Consider the following 19,901-nt stretch of genomic DNA (forward strand, 5'->3'; position numbering starts at 1 on the left):
AGTCCTCTGCAGGTCAGATGCCTCTTTCACTGGGCTGCTAGCATAGTGAAGTTTTGAAGCTGCTGGTCCCAGTGACAGCATGTGATGTCAAACGATGACACCCTCTGCCTCCCAGTAGTACTGCCCAGAGTCCTCTGCAGGTCAGATACTTCTTCCACTGGGCTGCTAGCATGCCGAAGCTTTGAAGCCACTGGTCTCAACGGTGGCGTGTGACATCAGATGCCACCAACCTCTGTCTCCCTATGGTACCACCCAGGGTCCTCTGCAGGTCAGATGCCTCTTCCCAGATCAGTAGTACTTTTAATCCAAACCATAATAGTTTGGTTTTCTTGGTGTTTAGTTTGAGATGGTGTTCTGTTGCTCAGTTTTGTATTTTATTTAGGACCTGAGATAGTTCAGTAATGAGATTGCTTGGGTTTAAATCTGCGGGGATGGGCAGAAGAATATTGTTTGCATATAAGAATAACCACTCCCCTGGGTCTAGTTTAACAGAATGGAGAGTGGTCATGAAGATATTATACAGTAAAGGTGAGACGGGGGAATCCTTGCAGTACTCTACATGTGGTGTTCAATAGTTTGAGTAGATTTCATCTTTCAGAACTCTGTATTGTCTGTTCATGAGGAATCCCTTAAACCTACCCAATTCAGGTAAATGGACAAGCTCACGTGGATGGGACAGGAACGGTGATAAATTTTTTCTCCATATCATTCTCTAATGCTCGCTCCCTCCTGCCACGAAAGCGCCCGCTCACTCACCCCCCTCACCCCCAAAACGACAGGAGGGATGCACATTCCCTCCTGCCTGGAAAGACCTCCCCCAAAGAAAAAGGCAGGAGGGATGCCCACTCCCTCCTGCCCCGAAGGTGCCCACCCGCTACCTCCATGAAAAAAACAGCGAGAGATGCATATTCCCTTCTGCCACCAGACGCCCCCTCCCCTCCCCCTCCCACAGCCCCCATGCCCCCGTACCTGGAAGTTGGGAGCAGGAGGTACTAAAAATATCTCCTACTCCTCCCACAAAAACACTGGGCCTTAGGCCCCTCCCTGGTGCATCATGTGATGTACAAGAAGGGGGTCTAAGGCCCTGATTGGCTCAGATGCCTCAGGTCCCATCCACTGGAGGGGTCTGAGGTGTCTGAGCCAATTAGGGTTCTTCCTGGCCTAATTTACCAGCGCCTAATGATGCCTAAGTCATACCATACCTATTCTCCACCCCCTAACCATGCCCACGTTTGAGGTAGGCATGGTTAGACACCGGTTTGCACCCAGACTTAGGTAGGTGCTATGCTGAATTTCGCATGCAACTTCAATTAAAGTTAAATTAATGTTTTTTAAATTGATTTTTAATGGCATTTTCAATTAAAATTTAGGATTGTGTGTGGAATTTGGCTAGGCACCATTTATAGAATTTTCCCCAAAGTGTCTGACAGTGGAAGGAGTATGTGCTATCCATAGGGTGACAATCAGGCTTAGAATGTTTTTTTATAGTGAGTTGTGAGGGGGGGTAGCTCCATTGTTGAGGAATATGAAGTTTGTGATAAAGACCTGTAGCATAAAAGTTTATGTAGAGATTCTGACCAATCTTCTTGAGAATCCAAATTTCACTCCCCTGCTGAAGATTTTTTTGAATGACACTATCAATAATAAGGCTAATTTAAAAGTAGGGGGAAAAAGAGGGTATGGTGTGTGAAAATGTTGCTTTTACCTGCCTTTACATAATTTGCCCCCTCCCCCAGTGCTACCCCAAATATTTCTATCTAGAGATGCTACTGTTCTCGACTCAACCTGACACCAAACTGCAACTTCCATTTCAGAAGTATTCACAGCCTCTCTCAACAGCACACAGAAGAAGAATCTTACCAGTAGAGGGAAATGGAAGGTAATAAAGGGAAAATAAACAAATCTATTCAGAGGAAGAGTACGTTTTATTCATATGTTAAAAATATTTTCACAGGTGTGATAAACAGTAGGTCAGATTCTATAAAATGGCACCTAGGAAAATGGCACCTACCACATGTCTTTCAAAGTTAGGTGCCATTTGTAAAATAATGCTTGGACGTGCCTAAATCAAGTTAGGCACCAATAGACATCAAAATGTTAGACGCTGGGTTTTCTTGGCCTAAAATATTGGTGCCTAACTCAATTCATGCCCAAATTCTTCCCCTAACCACACCTTCTTTTCAGGTAGGTGTGGTTAGGCACTGGTAGGCGCCTTGGTGTAGACGTCTACATCGCACCTACCAAGTTAGGCGCCTACCGAAACGTAAAAATTTTTAAATCTTTTTATAAATTGGTTTTCAATCGTGCTGTCAATCAGTGCTAATTAACCATTTAAAAAAAAAATTAAGTTAGGCATCTAACTCCGTAGGTGCCCCGATCTGGGCACCTACCGGTAGGTGCTTATTATAGAATCAGGGCCAATGAGGACATAATTTTGTAGACGGTTAAACAGTCTTAAAATGTAAAAACAAAGAAGAATCAAATCCTCATGCTTTTTCCAGGCAAAGTGCAACAGTTCAGTCACATCAAGAGTTCATTTAACATTTTCTTAAACAGCATGCTGTTTTTAGCTCCACCCACTCATGGCATGATGTAGATCTCCCTGTGCAAACAGTGGCTTTCTGAAATTGCTAGTTACATGTATATGCAATATACACATGTAAACATACACATGGGGGAAATTCTGTAAGTGGCACCTACAAAATGGCACCTACAAAAAATTCTGTAAGTGGCACCTACAAAATGGCACCTACAAAAAATTCTATAAGTGGCACCTACAAAAAAAATAGCACTTAGCGCTATTCTATGAACTGTGATTACAGTTAGGTGCAGTTTATAGAATAACATTTAATGCCAGGAGCCATGAGTACACTTAGGCGTGACCATTTACACCAGTGAGAAGCTGGGGTTAATCCATGCACATAAATCAGACATTGATTCCTCTAATGCTATAACGAAGTACATAAGTTATAGAGATGCCCCTTCTCCGCCGATGACCCTCCCATGGCCACTCTCCCTTTTCAGATCCACACACTAGAATTTATGCACACCTCTTTATAAAATACTAGATGCACATGTAAATTCTAATTATTGCCAATTAATGCCAATAATAGCTTGTAATTGCCCAATTATCATCGCTGATTGGCTCACGTTTAAGTTGCACGTACCAATTGGCCACATGACTAAATTTGTGCACACAAATGAAAGCGCCATATATAGAATCTGAAGGATAATGGCAATGATCAATTAAATGTTAAAAACCAAATCTGGTATATGTTTCTAAGACATTTGCTCATATGGAAATTTCCAATTAAAGGAATGGTAAATCCCAATGAATTTTGTTACCACCTCTCTCTCAATTCCTACACGATGTGATCAGGGCACTGGTCTTTGACCTAAAGGCTACCGTGTGAATGGACTGATGGGCACGATGGACCACTGGACATACCCAGCAGCGGCAATTTCTATGTTCTTATCTACTGCTAGAGCTAGTGATTTTACACCAGAAAGTGCATCCTCCCAAATCATAAAGCCTTTTGTTTCAAGGGTAATCCCAACGCCTTTGATTTGTTATGCTTTTTGTGGTCGTCCATTCTCCTCCTGCTGCTGTTGCCATGGATCCGGCTGTTCTGCACAATCCTCTCAGATGCCCACAGTACACTCATCCATAAAGTAGGAAACACTACACTGAATGGAATGGTTTAGTAGTGCTTTCTACTTTATGGATGACTCCACTGTATGTCTCGTCAATCATCTTCGATCCATGTTTGTCATGCAATTTTCCAAGAAACAAGGACAGAGTTTTTTTGCTCGTATCTTGTATCACATGCCACAGACCCGCCATCTTCCCTGAGTGACTGAGACCTGGTTGGTTTAAAAAAAAAAAGACAGGTATTGCCACCAGGGAATGATGTGGAAACTATGGATGTACACCAGAAGAGAGCAGAAGCTGGAATGATATAACACAGTGATATACATTTACAGAAGTATTCTGCTGCAAAAGCAGCTGCTTAGTACAACTACACACCTGCACAGATTTACCAAAAAGGTCCATCATGTTAATGTGTACTAACATATATTGACAATATAAATTAATATGTAACTCCACTTTAATAGCTGATGGGTTCTATCCCACGGAAGAAAAAGCCTCAGGTCTATCTGGTAGAGCTAAAGCTCAAACCGCCTCCACCCACATCATTGGCTGAAAAAACTTCCGTTGGGCTTCACTCTTTACCACTAAAGTTCTAGAGAGAGAATTGAGACTTAAACAGCAATGCTAAATGTTGCTACAGACTTATATGGCGTCCCTTGCATAGCCAACGTTTCACAGATCACTGCCGTTTCTTCAGGGCTTCCGGACTTTCATATGTCATTCACAATTTAAGCTGTTGCTGGGTTAATCCCATCAGCTATTAAAGTGGAGTTACATATTTATTTATATTCTTTATTCCCACTTTCACGATTGGAGATTAATTAGTTATACTAACATATATTGACATGCATTATTTACTGTTAAGTCCCATTTACTAAGCACATGCATTAAAGGTGTTAGCATACGTTAGCACTGTAGCACACTTTAGTAAATCCAGCCAATGAGCAATTGTATTCTGCATTTGCACAGCTACAGAATGCAAAGATCATATTGGATGGCACAACACAGTTTTGTATTTGCCAGAGTTGTCCGAGGAAGCAGGACACAGCATCGCTGAAATTCAGACCTGTGGAAGAAGGTCCTGACTCTCCTGAGCCATACTAACTTTGCTTGGGGGCAGGTAGGATAGTGGGGGTGGCAGGCCTAGGGGAGGGAGTGGGTGGGTGCTGATTAAAAGTTGCAGGGTGATGCTATCAACCCTAGCTCCATACCTGCTTCTACATCTTTGATTTTCAGCTTCTAATATTTTAAAAACAAACATTCCAAACAGAGCACCTTTTTCTGATCAGGTACAAAGGAACATCCAATACTGTGTCTTTCACTGATGATATAATCTTTCCAAAATAGCAGCTTCCAGACAATTTGTAAAGAGCAATGAGGTTGTTGAGCTATTAAATCTGCAAAACAAAACATCCATTTATTCAGTCAGTGTGGTTCTTATCACTAATCAAATTACCAACTAGAATTAAATCTATTTAATAGAGTCTATAATTTCATGCCATCAAAAATGATTGCCACGGGAATGAGGGAGCAATGATCAGTTTGTAGACTTCTGTATAAATTACAGCATCATATTTTTCCCTCAATGATACAAATTTTTATTGTGAGTGGGCAGAAGTTCAAAACAAATTGTAGTACACTAAAAAGGGAGCTAATATTCAGAAAGCATGATGCAGAATAAAATGTGCTGAAGATACCTTCATAGATAATTTTTGAGCAAGATAAAAAACAATTTATGTTTGTTTATTATTATTAAAAGCTTGCTATACTGCCTTTAAGAACATAAGAATAGCCTTACTGGGTCAGACCAATGGTCCATCAAGCCCAGTATTCTGTTCTTACGGTGGCCAATCCAGGTCACTAATACCTGGCCAAAACCCAAGGAGTAGCCATATTCCATGCTAAGGATTCAGGGCAAGCAGTGGCTTTCCCCATGTCTTTCTCAATAACAGACTATGGACTTTTCCTCCAGGAACTTGTCCAAACTTTTCTTAAAAACAGCTATGCTATCCGTTCTTTTCACAACCTCTGGCAATGCATTCCAGAGCTTAACTATTCTCTGAGTGAAAAAAAAATTTCCTCTTATTGATTTTAAAAGTATTTCCCTGTAACTTCATTGAGTGTCCCCTAGTCTTTGTAATTTTTGACGGAGTGAAAAATTGATCCACTTGTACCCGTTCTACTCCACTCAGGATTTTGTAGACTTTAATCATATCTCCCCTCAGCCATCTCTTTTCCAAACTGAAGAGCCCTGACCGTTTTGTCTTTTCTCATATGAGAGGAATTCTATCCCCTTTATCATCTTGGCCGCTCTTCTTTGAACCTTTTCTAGCGCCACTATATCTTTCTTGAGATAAGGAGACCAGAATTGAATGCAATACTCCAGATGAGGTTGCACCATGGAGCGATACAGGGGCATTATAACATTCTTAGTCTTGTTAACCATCCCTTTTATAAATCAATCCTAGCATCCTGAAAGACAGATCAGAGAGGTTTCAAAATAAAAAATTACAGGTATAACATATAAATAAAAGATAAAAGTAATCCATTAAAGAGCAGAACAGTATCAGACAGAAATAGTATTCAAGTAACCAATAAATTTTTCAGGCAGTCTATTTCACGGAGACCAAAGCAGACTACTTTATCACATTATCTTTATCTTTATTAAAAGTTTGATAAATTGCTAAATCATGGTATACAATAATAAAATTAAAATATGTCAAGATATTGAAGGGAAATGACTTAGTAGAGAAAGAGAGATTGTTCACCTTCTCCAAGGTGAAGAGAACGAGAGGGCACTCGCTAAATTTAAAAGAGAATAGATTCTGTACAAACATAGAGAAGTTCTTCTTCACCCAGAGAGTGGTAGAAATCTGGAACGCTCTTCCAGAGCCTGTTATAGGGGAAAGCACCCTTCAGGGATTCAAGAAAAGGTTGGATATAGAACATACGCAGGTAAGGCTAGACTCAAATAGGGCACTGGTCTTTGACCTAAGGGCTGCTGTGTGAGCGGACTGCTGGGCACGATGGACCAATGGTCTGATCCAGTAGCGGCAAATCTTAAGTTCTTATGTCAGAATTTGAAATGAACTTCATAATTAAAAAGTAAAGCTCAGACATACCTAGAATACAAATACATACAAAAACCCCAAATAATGCCCCCCCCCCTAAACACAAACTAATATAGATTAAATTACTAAGGAAAATAGACGAGTTTTCAAATTCACCTTAAACTGCTTCAAAGATGTTTCTAGACATAAGTGATCAAAAGCTAATGTAAACAGGCGAGTCTAGCAGAACTTTAAATTTTTTTGAGGATAATTCTTTCCTTAAAGGAGACTGGAAGGGTATTCAGTCATAAAGGAGCAACAAAGAGAAACCTGATTTTCAAATGGATTCCAAGTGGGCATGGATAGGATGGGAAAAGACCAAGTGTTGCTCATGAACAGATCAGAGAGAACAACCAAAATTCTCTATTCCATGAGATTCTGTATACATCACACAAATGTGGGTGCACAATTTTGGGCACGGATCACAGATCTATGCATAAATGAATTGGCTAATTAGGTGAGAAGAATTGATTATTGGTATTAACAAGCACAATAATTAGAAATTACATATGGATCTGCACTAAGCCCTACTCTATAATATGCATGTCTAAATTTCATAGCATGCAACTCAAAGGGGGATTTGGTAGGTCAGGGGTGGTCACTGAAATTAGGTGTGATGTTATAGAATAGCCGCTTTTGTGCACCTAACTGCCATCAGACATCAGCATTTATACTACAAAACAAATGTGCTGAGGAATGGAGGGCATTGCACATATCAATCTTAAGTTAGGCACTGTTTAAAGAATTGCCCCTAGCGGCCTTTACAGAATATTAGCTTAATGTGGATCATCACAGTGCCTAACTATGGGAGCCATTTATTGAATTTTCCCCATTGTGTACATATATATGAAATTTAGTTTAATATTTAAAAGTATGATGTCCAATTCTGTGTTTTTATGCGATTGTTTTGGGACGTGTGGTGCTGGGGTGATCATGATTGAGGCTGAAGGTTTGCCTAGGACAGGGCTGCCCAAGTCCGGTCTTAGAGATCTACTGGCAGGCCAGGTTTTCAGGATATCCACAATGAACATGCATGAGAGAGATTTGCATACCAAGAAGGCAGTGCAGGGAAATCTCTCTCATGCATATTCATTGTGGATATCCTGAAAACGTGGCCGGCCAGTAGATCTCGGACTTGGGCAGCCCTGTCCTAGGCAAACCTTCAGCCTCAGTCATGGCTCCTAGAACAATCTCATAAAGGTGAGCCGGTTGATATAGTGTATCTAGATTTTCAAAAAGATTTTGACAAAGTTCCTCATGAGAGGCTCTTGAGAAAATTAAAAAGTCATGGGATAGGAGGCAAAGTTCAGTTGTGGATTAGGAATTGGTTATCGGATAGAAAACAGAGGATAAGGTTAAATGGTCATTCTCAATGGAGGAGAGTAAACAGTGGAGTGCCGCAGGGGTCTGTACTGGGATCGGTGCTATTTAACTTATTTATAAATGTCTCCCTGAAAGCTCCTGTACATAGTTGCATCTGGCAGATGCTGGTCCAAGGCTTTCCACCCACATTTAGACCTTTATACATGTGCATAATAAGACGTCCATAATTACTCTCCAACTCTTCTCTATCTCCAGGCATGCTTTGGTAGCCTGTATCTTAATGTGCCTTAATACAATACAGTAAGCCCAAAATAGGCACTCATCCTGCAAACCTAGGTGACCTAATATAAAAATTACCCTCTATGCACTCAGAATTGTGTGATTAAAAAGTGATGGGTTTTGGGTATTCCAAGAGTAGCACCAGTTACAGAATTTATATATGCAAGCGGCAATATTCAGCTCCTAAATGTATAATCTATATATCTAGTTGGCTGCACTAAAAGCAGGTATATGTGAAAATCTACTTTGGACATTTTGAGCCTGATTCTGTAAATGGCACTGTAAGTTAGACAGTGGTAGGTGCCCAACCACCGCCTAACTTAATTGCTTTAATTGGCTTTAATTGGCATGGAAATTGACATTGTCATTAAAAACTCATTTTTATAAAGTAGGCATCGTAAGTGCATCTACAAGAAGGTCAAAGAAGGCATGATTAGGGGCGGAGATGAGCTTATTTATTTATTTTAAAAATTTCTATACCATTTTATATCAAAACGGTTTACAAAATGGTTACATACATAAAATGTTAAAACAAATCAGGACAAGTAGAAACAGACAGCATTAATTCTAACAACAATCAATACTCAGAAAACTGCATCAACAAATAATTGTGTTTTTAATAGTTTTCTAAATGAACTCCTGTCACTGCATTTCCGAATTTGGCCAACAAGGGCATTCCATAGTTTTACCCCTTAGCTTAGATGCAATTCACAAAAGAATATAGGCATCTGCAATGTAGCCAGTAAAACCCTGGCCTACATTGCAGATGCGTGGAGGGGCATAATTAAAAATTACATCTAAGTCTGTTTTGGGCTTGAGTCGCTAGTCACCCAAAGTTGGACATGTCCAAAGTCCACTCTCGAAAAATACATCCAAAATATTTTTTGGGGAGAATCATCTACTTGTACATCCAGCCATTTGATCATCCAGACCACTAAGTCTTCTATCTTTATACCCCATTCTCATCCAAAAATTTGTCCAAGTCAAAAACGCCTAGAACAAAACCTTTTGGATGTGGGAGGGGGACACCCAGACATGGCAACAGAGTAGTAGGGCACCGTACAAGGCACTGCTGCAAACTTCACAAAAAGGGTGCCACATAAACATCTCACCACAACTCCCTTATAGGTCATGGTGAGCCCCCCCCCAAATCTACTATACCCAGCTGTCTACCACTCCTATAGCCCTTATGGTTGCAGGTGCCACCTACAGGGCAGTACAATAGGGTTTTGGTGGGTGCATATGTTTCACCATGAATGCAGTGGTTAGAGTGGCTTATGGGCCTCTCTATGGTTTAGTAGCTCACCCCCCAGACTACTTAAGCCACCGCTGTGCAGCTCTACTAGGCTTTCCTATGCCAGGTGCTGATGTTCTGGAGGCTGGTATGTACGTTTTTATTCTGATTTGTATGGCAGTGGGAGGGAGGGGGGGGGGGTCAGTGATCACTGGAGGAGTGTGTGGGGGTCTGTACTTTGTGTCTGCAGTGGTTATCTGGTCACTTTGGATACCTTCTGGGCATTTAAACCTGTTTTTAGATCACCTAAGTCACTAAGTATAAGTTCCGTCTAGGCAGTCTTGTTAAACTTTTGGTGGTTATACTTGCAGTATGACTAAGTCTAGGTCAGCCCACGTCCCAACCAAATCCCACCCTCACCACTCCTCTTAAAATGCCCCTTTTAGTTCTGGGCATAAAGCATCACTGAGAAGGCCTAAGCTGTTTTTAGATACGTCTGAAACCCGTTTCGATTATTGGCACTTGGACGACCTGTCTTTAAGGCCATCCAAGTGCTGATTTGGGTGGGATTTTAGATGTATTTCTGTTTCGATTATGAGCCCCCTAAGTTTTCTGGTAGGCGTTATTAGTTGTGGTTCTTTAAATGGCACCCAAGTGTGATTGGCATGTGGCCAGCACTGTTTTTTGTAGGCAGTTGCTGATTTAGACGCCGTTTACAGAATCTGGTCCTTCAAATACACTTGTCTATTTTTTTTTCTTAGAAGAAAGCTAGTGTTGAATGCCACTGATAAAAACAAAACCAAAAACTGTGGATACATATAAAACCATGAAAATTCAATTAAAAAAGTAAAATGATAAAAAATACTGTGATAAAAATCCAACCAGACCCTACACGGTCCGTGTTTCGGTGAACACACCTTCCTCAGGGGTCCAATGGTTTGCAAAATCCCCTGAGGAATTGGACTGAAAACAGTCCCTTAGCATTTTTTTTGCTACTTCAGCTTGTCTGCGGTGTTCTTTGCATACATGTTTAAAGACAATAGACTGTTTTCAGTCCAATTCTTTATATGTGAGTTTGCAAACTATTGAGAAAGGCGTGTTTGCCGAAACACAGACCGTGTAGGGTCCGATTGGATTTTTATCATAGTATTTTTTATCATTGTACTTTTTAAATTGAATTTTCATGGTTTTATATGCCAGTGTTTAATAAATTATCTCCAGAACATCTGTATCCACAGTTTTTGTTTTTGTTTTCATCGGTGGATTGTTTTCACTGTGGATCATTGGGTCTCCCCATTTTTCTTTGTAGTGTTGAATGCCAGCCATGTAAAACAGTCTAATTTGATACTGGGACAATTATTTTTGATAAAGAAATCATATGACAGACAATTAAAAAGACCCCTGAGGCAGGCCTTAAACTGAAACACTTACAGAATAAAGAATTATTCATCCCAGTTCTGTTGGCGTGTACACTTCATAGATAGTTAAACTTAGCCAGCTAGAATTGAATATTATAGTCAACTAAGATTGTCCTGTGCTTCAGACATATTTCTGGGAATACCTGCTTTTAAAGAAGCTATATTATGTGGATCTGCAAGGAAACATTTCCAAATCTGCATATTGCTGACATTTGTATTGGTCGTTCAAGTGTGTGATCAACAATTTGGTGTGCCATAATGGTTCCTTTAGTGTCTTTTGCTGTGGTGCCTGCACTATTTAAACTGATTACATCATTAACACAATATATCATTGTTTTTTTTATTGATGATTTATTACATTATATAGTAGTGAATATAAATGCTGATATTTTTGATATAATACTGCTCTGAGCCATTGTTAGTGAGTATAGACTTTGAATTATTATATAACTATTTTTTAGAAGCTTTTCCAAATATCCTAGTTACGCAGCTAGAACCTTTTGAAGATCAACACCACCATGTTCCTGCAGAAGTATAAAACAATGCTTACAAATCTATACCAGCAAATATCTATCTATACCTACATGTATAAAATTTCACAATTGTTTGAAAAAGGAAAAAATGCTCAGTTAAGGGGGAAATTCATTAACGGGTGCTAACCATGTTACTGCGTGATAATCACTTTAGCATATGCTAATGATCAGCATGTGCTAAATGCTAAAGTCGCCCATTGTATTCCTATGGGCAGCTTTAGCATTTAGCACACACTAACGCTGTAGTGCCCATTGATGAATTTCTCCCTAAAGCTTTTATTTGCTTCAAAATGACAATTAAGATGAGAGGGGGAACATGATTAAAAATGAATATATAGATATTCAGTTAGTCAAATAATGAAAGAGAAAAAAAAAAAAGAAATGAAATACATATAAATTTAAACTGACAATAACTAGAAAAAATAATATAAAACTGCTTTCAAAATAGACCAGCCCGAGTTTCTGTGCCAAACATGTACAAAAAAGGACTGAATTAACATACCGTAAGTCTGAAACTTGGGAGGAGTAATACCAGTTATCAAGGCTTTAGTAGTAGCTACTGACTATTGTACATCATTCACAAAAATTCATAAATCATTTGCCTTCTTTTAAAAAAATCCTCAATGACTTTTCTTAGATGTTTGTGCTGTGTTGTAGACCTTACTTCTAAAAATGTGTTTGTCTGATTTTGAAATGCATCTGTAACTTATACAGGAAGTATTTTGTTTTTAAAACCAGCATTTAGCCCTGATATAGGCACATTGCTGAAGCGCAGGCTGTGCTTCCTTCAACTTAAGATTCCCCCTATCACTCATATTAGCATGGACATGACCCTCTTGGGTCAGCACAACCAGGGCGTAAGTAAAGGTTTCTGCCAGGTGTTTGTGACCTGGATTGACCATTGGTGGAAACAGGATACTGGACTAGATGGACCACAGATCTGATTCAGTATGGCTAGTCTTATGTTCTTAAATGTGTATTTTTGTTCACACTACCAGTCTTCTTTTTTTTCCCTCTTCTCCTGTGCACCTTGGACCATCATCTCTTCTACAAATTCACATTTACTACAGTATTTACCTTGTAAATAAGTCACCTAGCATGTTCAGAAATAGTACTGCCTGATCACTTTAACCATCCCAAATCCTGACTGCAAAACGAATACAGGAGGTTTGATTCAAGAAGATGATTAAATGATGGCAGTTTATGCAAGATGCATGAATGATTTATTAACATTCAAGCCTTGAAAGAAACTAATGCTCACAAACATCTAAGTCTGCCATGTGTCATATATATATATATATATATATATATATATATATATACACATATATACACACACACACACGTGTCAAGCATGGAGTTCTTTCATGTTGTTACGCCTTTTGCTGGCAGGTGGCAGCATTGTCCTAGTTTAACAAGAGCAAAAAAAAAACACCAAAAAAAAGAACGAGCAGAAAATACAGTAAAATGTCTTAATGTTAAGAAATGCCTCAAAACAAGAAATATAATACTAGTCCACATACGAATTCAAAGCTAATGCGAAAATATTAAACATAACTCATAAGAAATAGCCAGCGAACCATAAATGCAGAATAAAAATAGACCATCAGCAGAGAGTCACAAGACAAATTTCATCATATATAAAGGCCCGTTTTTTTCTACATTTATAGTTTGCTGGCTGTTTCCTATTAGTTATGTTTAATGTTTTAATGGTACAAAAAAGCATAATGATGATTTGCAAATTCATTGTTTTGTAAGACTTAAAAAAATTTCCTTCCCCATACAGTTAAAAGAAAAAGGAAATGGAACGAAAAATAGCAGAGTCCATGTCATGGAGGAATTTTATTTATACTTGAGATGGCAAAGTCAAAAACAAAACAGTGCCATCTCTTTGGAGCATTTATTTTAATTTTTAATTTTTTAATAAACATTTTTAGCTCATTAATTGTTTTCACTAGTTACTTTTGAAAATAAAGTCAATTTATAGGAGGGGCCGCTGAAAAGTTTTTAGCCCAACCAAGAAGAGAATGATGTGGAGTCATGAAACTTACAAGTTATTCCACACTTTTCTTGACACTTGTCGTTGCAATGATATGAAATGAAACGAAAAGTGTCAAAAAAAGTGCGTAATAGTGTGTAAGTTTCAAGGCTCCGCATTATTCTCTTCTTGGTTGGGCTGAGAACTTTTCAGCGGCCCCTCATAAGCCCTGGAATTAGTTACAAATAATTGACTAATCATCCCTTTCTGAACCAGCTAACTTTCCAATCGCAAATTCACAACAGTGAAATAATTTTAAATTTTTTAAAAACTGAATAATAATAATAAATCATTCTCTGCCTTGTGTCCAAATATAAAGGTTAATAAATAAAAACAATAAAATAAAATGTGAAAGCTTTACTTTAGATCAACTTGATACATTTCTAGACTAGTTTTCCGAGGTCATGGCTTTTTAAAGGGTGTCCAGCTTCTTCTTATAGAATAAAATACTGTTACACAGTAACGTTTGCTACACTGACGCAGCCCCTGAATCTGCAGATAAGGTAAGAGGGGTTTTCCAAGGCTTTAATCTCACAGACTCCAGCAGGAACTCAGATGTAGCTGCTTTAAAACATCTTAGTCTGAGTTACATGTCACTCTGTACGTATGTATATATATATATATATATATATATATACACACACACAGTATATATGTTTTTCTGTATGTTTATTCTGTGGGTGTTTCAGTTTGAGTATATGACTTTGTTATGTGTATTCTGGTCTATAAGTGTAGCTGTAAGTTTATATGCCTATTTTCAGTAAGAAGATTTTTTTGTTGTTTTTTTTACTCTTCTTTGTCTTTTGTGGGGAAATCATTTATTGTGTGAGAATGAGGACATGTGCATTTCTGTCAGTAAGCATGCATGTGTGTCCTCTTCTAATTGTGAGACAAACTGAGGGTGTATGTGTGTGTCTGTGTTTGTGAGCCTGATCCTGTAAATGTATCCATGAGTATATGTATGTTTTGTGTCATTTCATTTCATGCATCAACCTATGTGCTTGCCTTGTGTCCTGTGACCCGCCTGAAGGCCCTTCTTAAGAACGCATTTCACTAGTATCTATAACACATAGCTGAAAACTACTGCATCTCTATATCACATGTATGGCATCTCATACTACTTATGCTATATCAATATAAAAAGAAACCAAGTATACAATCTGGTATTAATACTATGTGTGTTGCTTCTCTACTGTAAAGAAAGGAAAGGATCAAAGCTAACTCTTTCTATCCCATATCCCTCTGATAAACACTATTCTGGAAAGTTAGACTATAATGTAAAAAACCAACAAATGCCAATTATTAGGCAAGTGAATAGAAACACCTGTTAGTCACAGAAGTCACAGACCTATACACAGATAGATATACACAATATATTAAGTAACCCATGATTGGGACTTTCATTGAAAGAGAGTAAAACCTTACCACATACTATTTGGTAGCCAATCTTGAGGAATGAGAGTTGGAGGGGTGAGACCTGAGGTCCAGAGAAGAGCAGCGCAAAAGGCTGAGATGAGGAAAGGCACTCTTACTTAAAGTGCAAGAAAACAAATACTCCTCCCACTGCCCTTCGACAACCACCCCAAAACCCAACCCTTCCCTGTCTGTCTTATCCCTCCTCTTACTCTCAGCGCAGGTCACATGACACTAACCACCACAGGAAAAGAAGGGGAAGGCACTAACTAAATTTCACTATTTCTATTTCTACCACAGCCAGCAGTGCCAGATACCTTTATAATCAAAATTTTTTGAAGCATGCACAGCAAAGAAGGTTGTAGACAATGGGGCAGTTTTGGGTGCAATCAGAAACTTGGCCTTGCCTCAGTCACTTACATGTACATAATTCTGCCAAAGCAACCCCTACCCTTAATTGGTGTAGTTTTGCTGTTCTAGTACTGAACTCCATATGCATTTCCTGCTAAGGCACCTCAATTGTGATCTACAAATATTAATTTGTAAAATTAACTGATGATAGAAACCTTCAAAATCCTAAAGGGCATAGAGAAAGTGAATAGGGACAGATTCTTCAAACTGAGGGGAGCCACAAACACTAGGGGTCACTCGGAGAAATTGAAGGGAGATAGGTTTAGAACAAATGCTAGGAAGTTCTTTTTTACCCAGAGGGTGGTGGACACATGGAACGTGCTTCCGGAGGATGTGATAGGCCAGAAATCTGTACAGAGGTTCAAGGAGGGTTTGGATAGGTTCCTGAAGGAAAAGGGGATAGAGGGGTACAGATAGAACTTGAGGTAGGTTAAAGAAATGGTCAGAAACCACTTCACAGGTCGCGGACCTGATGGGCCGCCGCGGGAGCGGACCGCTGGGCAGGATGGACCTCTGGTCTGACCCAGTGGAGGCAACTTCTTATGTTCTTATGATTAAGAAATCATATCTGATACACTTAATGCAGCTATATACAACTATCACAAAATAATGACTACAGTTATTACAAAAACCAAAAGAAATACACACAAACAAATTTTTTATTTTCCGTCATTTCATTCTGTTATTCTTTTTGCCTCTCTCCGGCCTTTCCCAAGCTATAAACAGTTTTCTTACAGAATTTTAACTGCCTCTGAAACATGCTTGAGATGGTCTCATCTGGTTCTTCTAGTTCCTTAATGGAAATTATCAGGATAATTTTCAAAAGTTCTGGGAACTTACGCTGGCTTTTACAAAGCTGTGGTAGAGGCTCCAACGCTTATAGAATTCCCATTTACCTCACTGGCCTGTGGTAGAAAGTTTGCCAGCTCAGAAAGCCTAAATTTAGACACTTAGGCGAGGAAATGAAATAGGTGCTCAACATTGCTTTTCTGCATAGTCTTTTTTGCATTAGCTGAAATTACGCAGGTGTAACTTCACTCTTGCTAGACCTTCGATACAGATTGTTGAGAGAGTTAGTATTTGGTGATATCTGTTTGGCTGTCTTTCCATTGTTCTTGGTATGGATTTCATTGAATGACCCTTGACACAGGCGATACGCCGAAACACAGACCATGTCATGGAACAGTCTCCCAGAAGAGATGGTGGAAACAGAGACTGTGTCTGGATTCAAGAGGGCCTGGGATAGGCACGTGGGATCTCTCAGAGAGAGAAAGAGATAATGGTTACTGTGGATGGGCAGACTAGATGGTCCATTTGGCCTTTATCTGCCGTCATGTTTCTATCTTTCCATGTTGGGTCCTTCAATAAATGGAAGTTAGACTGCTCAGAACTTGAAGGCCTCTTGTACTTCTTTTCTGCATAGCTGCCATCATCCACAACACATTTCTGCTAACAATGGACAAGTTTTTGAAAGCCATTGTGCAAACACTGCACATCTTGCCTCTTCAATTAGTCACTCACAGTCCTTTGCACTTCTTCATTAGAGTCAAACAGATGACCCTGAAGGTATTCCTTCAGTTTTAGAAAAAGATGAAATTGCTTGGTGCCACATCTGGCTATATGATAGATGGAGGGTCAGAATGTAAGGCCCATTCTTCTCAATTGCCTCTGTGATGTTTTGTGCTATGTGAGGCTTAGTGCTGCCATGCTGCAACAACATTTCCTTCTTGCGCTTCTGAACTCTTCTCAAAGTTCTTTCAAAGTTTTCAGAGTTGCAGTGTAACACTTTTTATTTGTTTAAATGTCTTTACTCAATTTCATAAAATACAATAATTCAACACAATTAATCTAATGACATTTAAGCCTTTCCACCCAACAAAATTGTAAAAGTAGATGAATTGGGAGTACAAACCAGAAAGACAAGTCAATTAGCATGTATTCTACAATAGACATCTAAAAGAGCCCAAACCCTCTTAAAATATCAAACTGAACATTGCCTGACAGCAGCTACTTCTTCATATTTACATATAAGACAGACTCCCACCCACCATGCAGGAAAAGAAAGAACTAAACTATTTTTCCATTCTGATAAAACATGCTGAAGTGTAACACTTTGAGTGATCTTACAGTTGTTCTTTACAACTTCATCAAATGTTCTCATGTGATACTCATCCGTTGTTGTCACAGGTCATCCACTTCGTTTTAGATCACACAAATCAGTCCGGGAGGGGGGGGAGAGTTAAAGGCCTGGGCACCCTCAGATTGGGGTCCAAAGTTTCAGCGGCTGCCTGCTGTCCCCACTATCCATTCTCCCATTGTCAAACCTGTCCAGTTTCACTCTCTCTTCCTTCGTTCCCTTCCCCTCATTTGTCTGACATGCGTGCCCCTTCCCTTCTCCCCTGCTGCACACACATTTCCCTTCCCCCTGCCGCACACGTGCATTCCTTCCCTTTCCCACTTGCCACACATGCTGCCTGTTCCCCCCTGCCGCACCCATACATCCCTTCCCTTCCCTATTTGCTGCACATGCGTGCCCCTTCCCCCTGCCGCACACATGCGCCCCTTCCCTTCCCCCTTACTTCTTTAACGTTCCCAGCACAAGCATCCTGCTGCTTGCGCCAGCATCGCCTCTTCCTCTGATGTAACTTTTGAGCTGCAGGTCCAGAAAGTGAAGTCAGAGAAAGAGCTGATGCTGGCATGAGCAGAAGGTTGTGGTTGTTGCTTGCGCCAGGAACGTTAAAAGAGGCATGTGAAAAGGGAAAGGGCATGCACACGCAGTAAGAAACATAGAAACATAGAAAAATGACGGCAGATAAGGGCCATAGCCCATCAAGTCTGCCCACTCTACTGACCCACCCCCCATAGTCTGTTCTCCTAGAGATCCCGCTCCTATTGACCCATCCTTAACTCCACCCTCTTAGGGACCCCACATGGGCATCCCATTTACTCTTAAAATCTGGCACGCTGGTGGCATCGATTACCTGTACCGGAAGCTCGTTCCAATGATCAACCACTCTTTCGGTGAAGAAATACTTCCTGGTGTCGCCATGACATTTTCCGCCCCTGAGTTTGAGCGGATGCCCTCTTGTGGCTGATGGTCCCTTGAGAAGGAAAATATCTTCTTCCACCTTAATACATCCGGTGATATATTTAAATGTCTCGATCATGTCTCCCCTCTACCTGCGTTCTTCGAGAGAGTAGAGCCGCAAATTGTTCAGCCTCTCTTCGTATGAGTTGGGGGTGGGGACAGGGAAGAGGATGGGTGCCGGCACTCCCACCAAGACGGCACTTGGGGTGGACCCACCCCACTTTAGTACGCCAATGCACATATGCAGATTCGTTTTTCAAGCTACTAACAAGAAACTGGAAAATCAAACTGCATGAGCACTTGATAATCAGGGCTTTTTTTGAGAGGTGCTTAGGGATACTGAGTACCGCAACCTTTTCCATTGCTTGATAAAGATGACCCAAGTATTAATAGAAGAGCTCAGGGCTCAGGTTCTGCAAATTCAGGGGCTGATTCTCCAAACGGGCATCCCGATTGTAGAAGGCTGTCTCACAGCCAATCGGGGCGCACTTAAAAAAAAATGAAGGCAGGGAAGGATGCCTAGATTGTAGGTGTATGTTGTGCACCTACAGAGATGCGTAGAGATGCTTATGGATGGCCAAGGTGTGGCATGGGCATGGTCTCCACCAGAAGTGGCCTTGGGCATTTGTAAGCATCCCTATGTGTCTCCGTAGATGCGAGACAGATGCCTTAAATGTAGACCTTTGATAAGGAATGTGAGCTGGGATTAAACTATTGTGAGACAGGTTACTTTTACCCTACTGATGATGTGTTGTTGCAATAGCAATCCTGCTCAATACAAGAGGAACCACAGATTCAGACATTTGGTGTTTGTGCTTGGCTGAGGAGCCAATGGGATGATGATGGGATGATGTGGGATTATGACTGAACGCTTCTAAGTCAGAATCCTCCCTAAACGGAATGATACCGAGGTTGGTCACCATAGCCGGCCGGCCCTGACCGGCCAGCGAGCAGAGACTCACACCTCAGGACTGGAGCGTGGACAGAAGGGGGCTGCCTTCCTCCCATAGCGCACTACACATTCGTGGGGAATCTGGTGCTAAATCATTCGTAGATGACATTCATAGATGTGATTCTCTATAGCAGTGGTTCCCAACCCTGATCTTGGGGACCACCAGCCAGTCGGGTTTTCAAGATATCCCTAATGAATACGCATAAACAAAATACCCAAATAAGAGCTATGTTTCACACTGCTTTTTATGCTTATAAATAATTCATCATTTATTATAATAATATAGTACCATCAAAACCTTTTAAACATATTATAACATTGTTTCATACTAAACATACACACAATTATTTTCCCAAACAGTGAAGCCCCCCAATCTATCCAACACATAGAAAAAGTTAAAATTTATGAAAAGTTAATCCTTTTAATAAAACATTGTATTCAGTACCTAAT

At 40.1% G+C, this 19,901-nt stretch overlaps 1 long non-coding RNA gene across 2 annotated transcripts; it reads right to left on the bottom strand.

The window, feature by feature from the left end:
• Positions 1 to 1,187: 1,187 nt before the first annotated feature.
• On the bottom strand, positions 1,188 to 15,099 carry LOC117360820. Of its 2 annotated transcripts, none has more exons than XR_004539524.1 (4): positions 15,013 to 15,099; positions 4,864 to 5,049; positions 2,750 to 3,864; positions 1,188 to 2,696 (listed from the first exon to the last, which is right to left on the bottom strand). It is a non-coding gene; the product is annotated as an uncharacterized LOC117360820 (long non-coding RNA). The 2 variants fall into 2 exon arrangements; XR_004539525.1 differs by having other exon boundaries at positions 1,189 to 2,696; positions 4,928 to 5,049.
• Positions 15,100 to 19,901: the final 4,802 nt, after the last annotated feature.

Source organism: Geotrypetes seraphini, chromosome 5, assembly GCF_902459505.1.
Source record: "Geotrypetes seraphini chromosome 5, aGeoSer1.1, whole genome shotgun sequence".
NCBI classification, from domain to species: domain Eukaryota; kingdom Metazoa; phylum Chordata; class Amphibia; order Gymnophiona; family Dermophiidae; genus Geotrypetes; species Geotrypetes seraphini.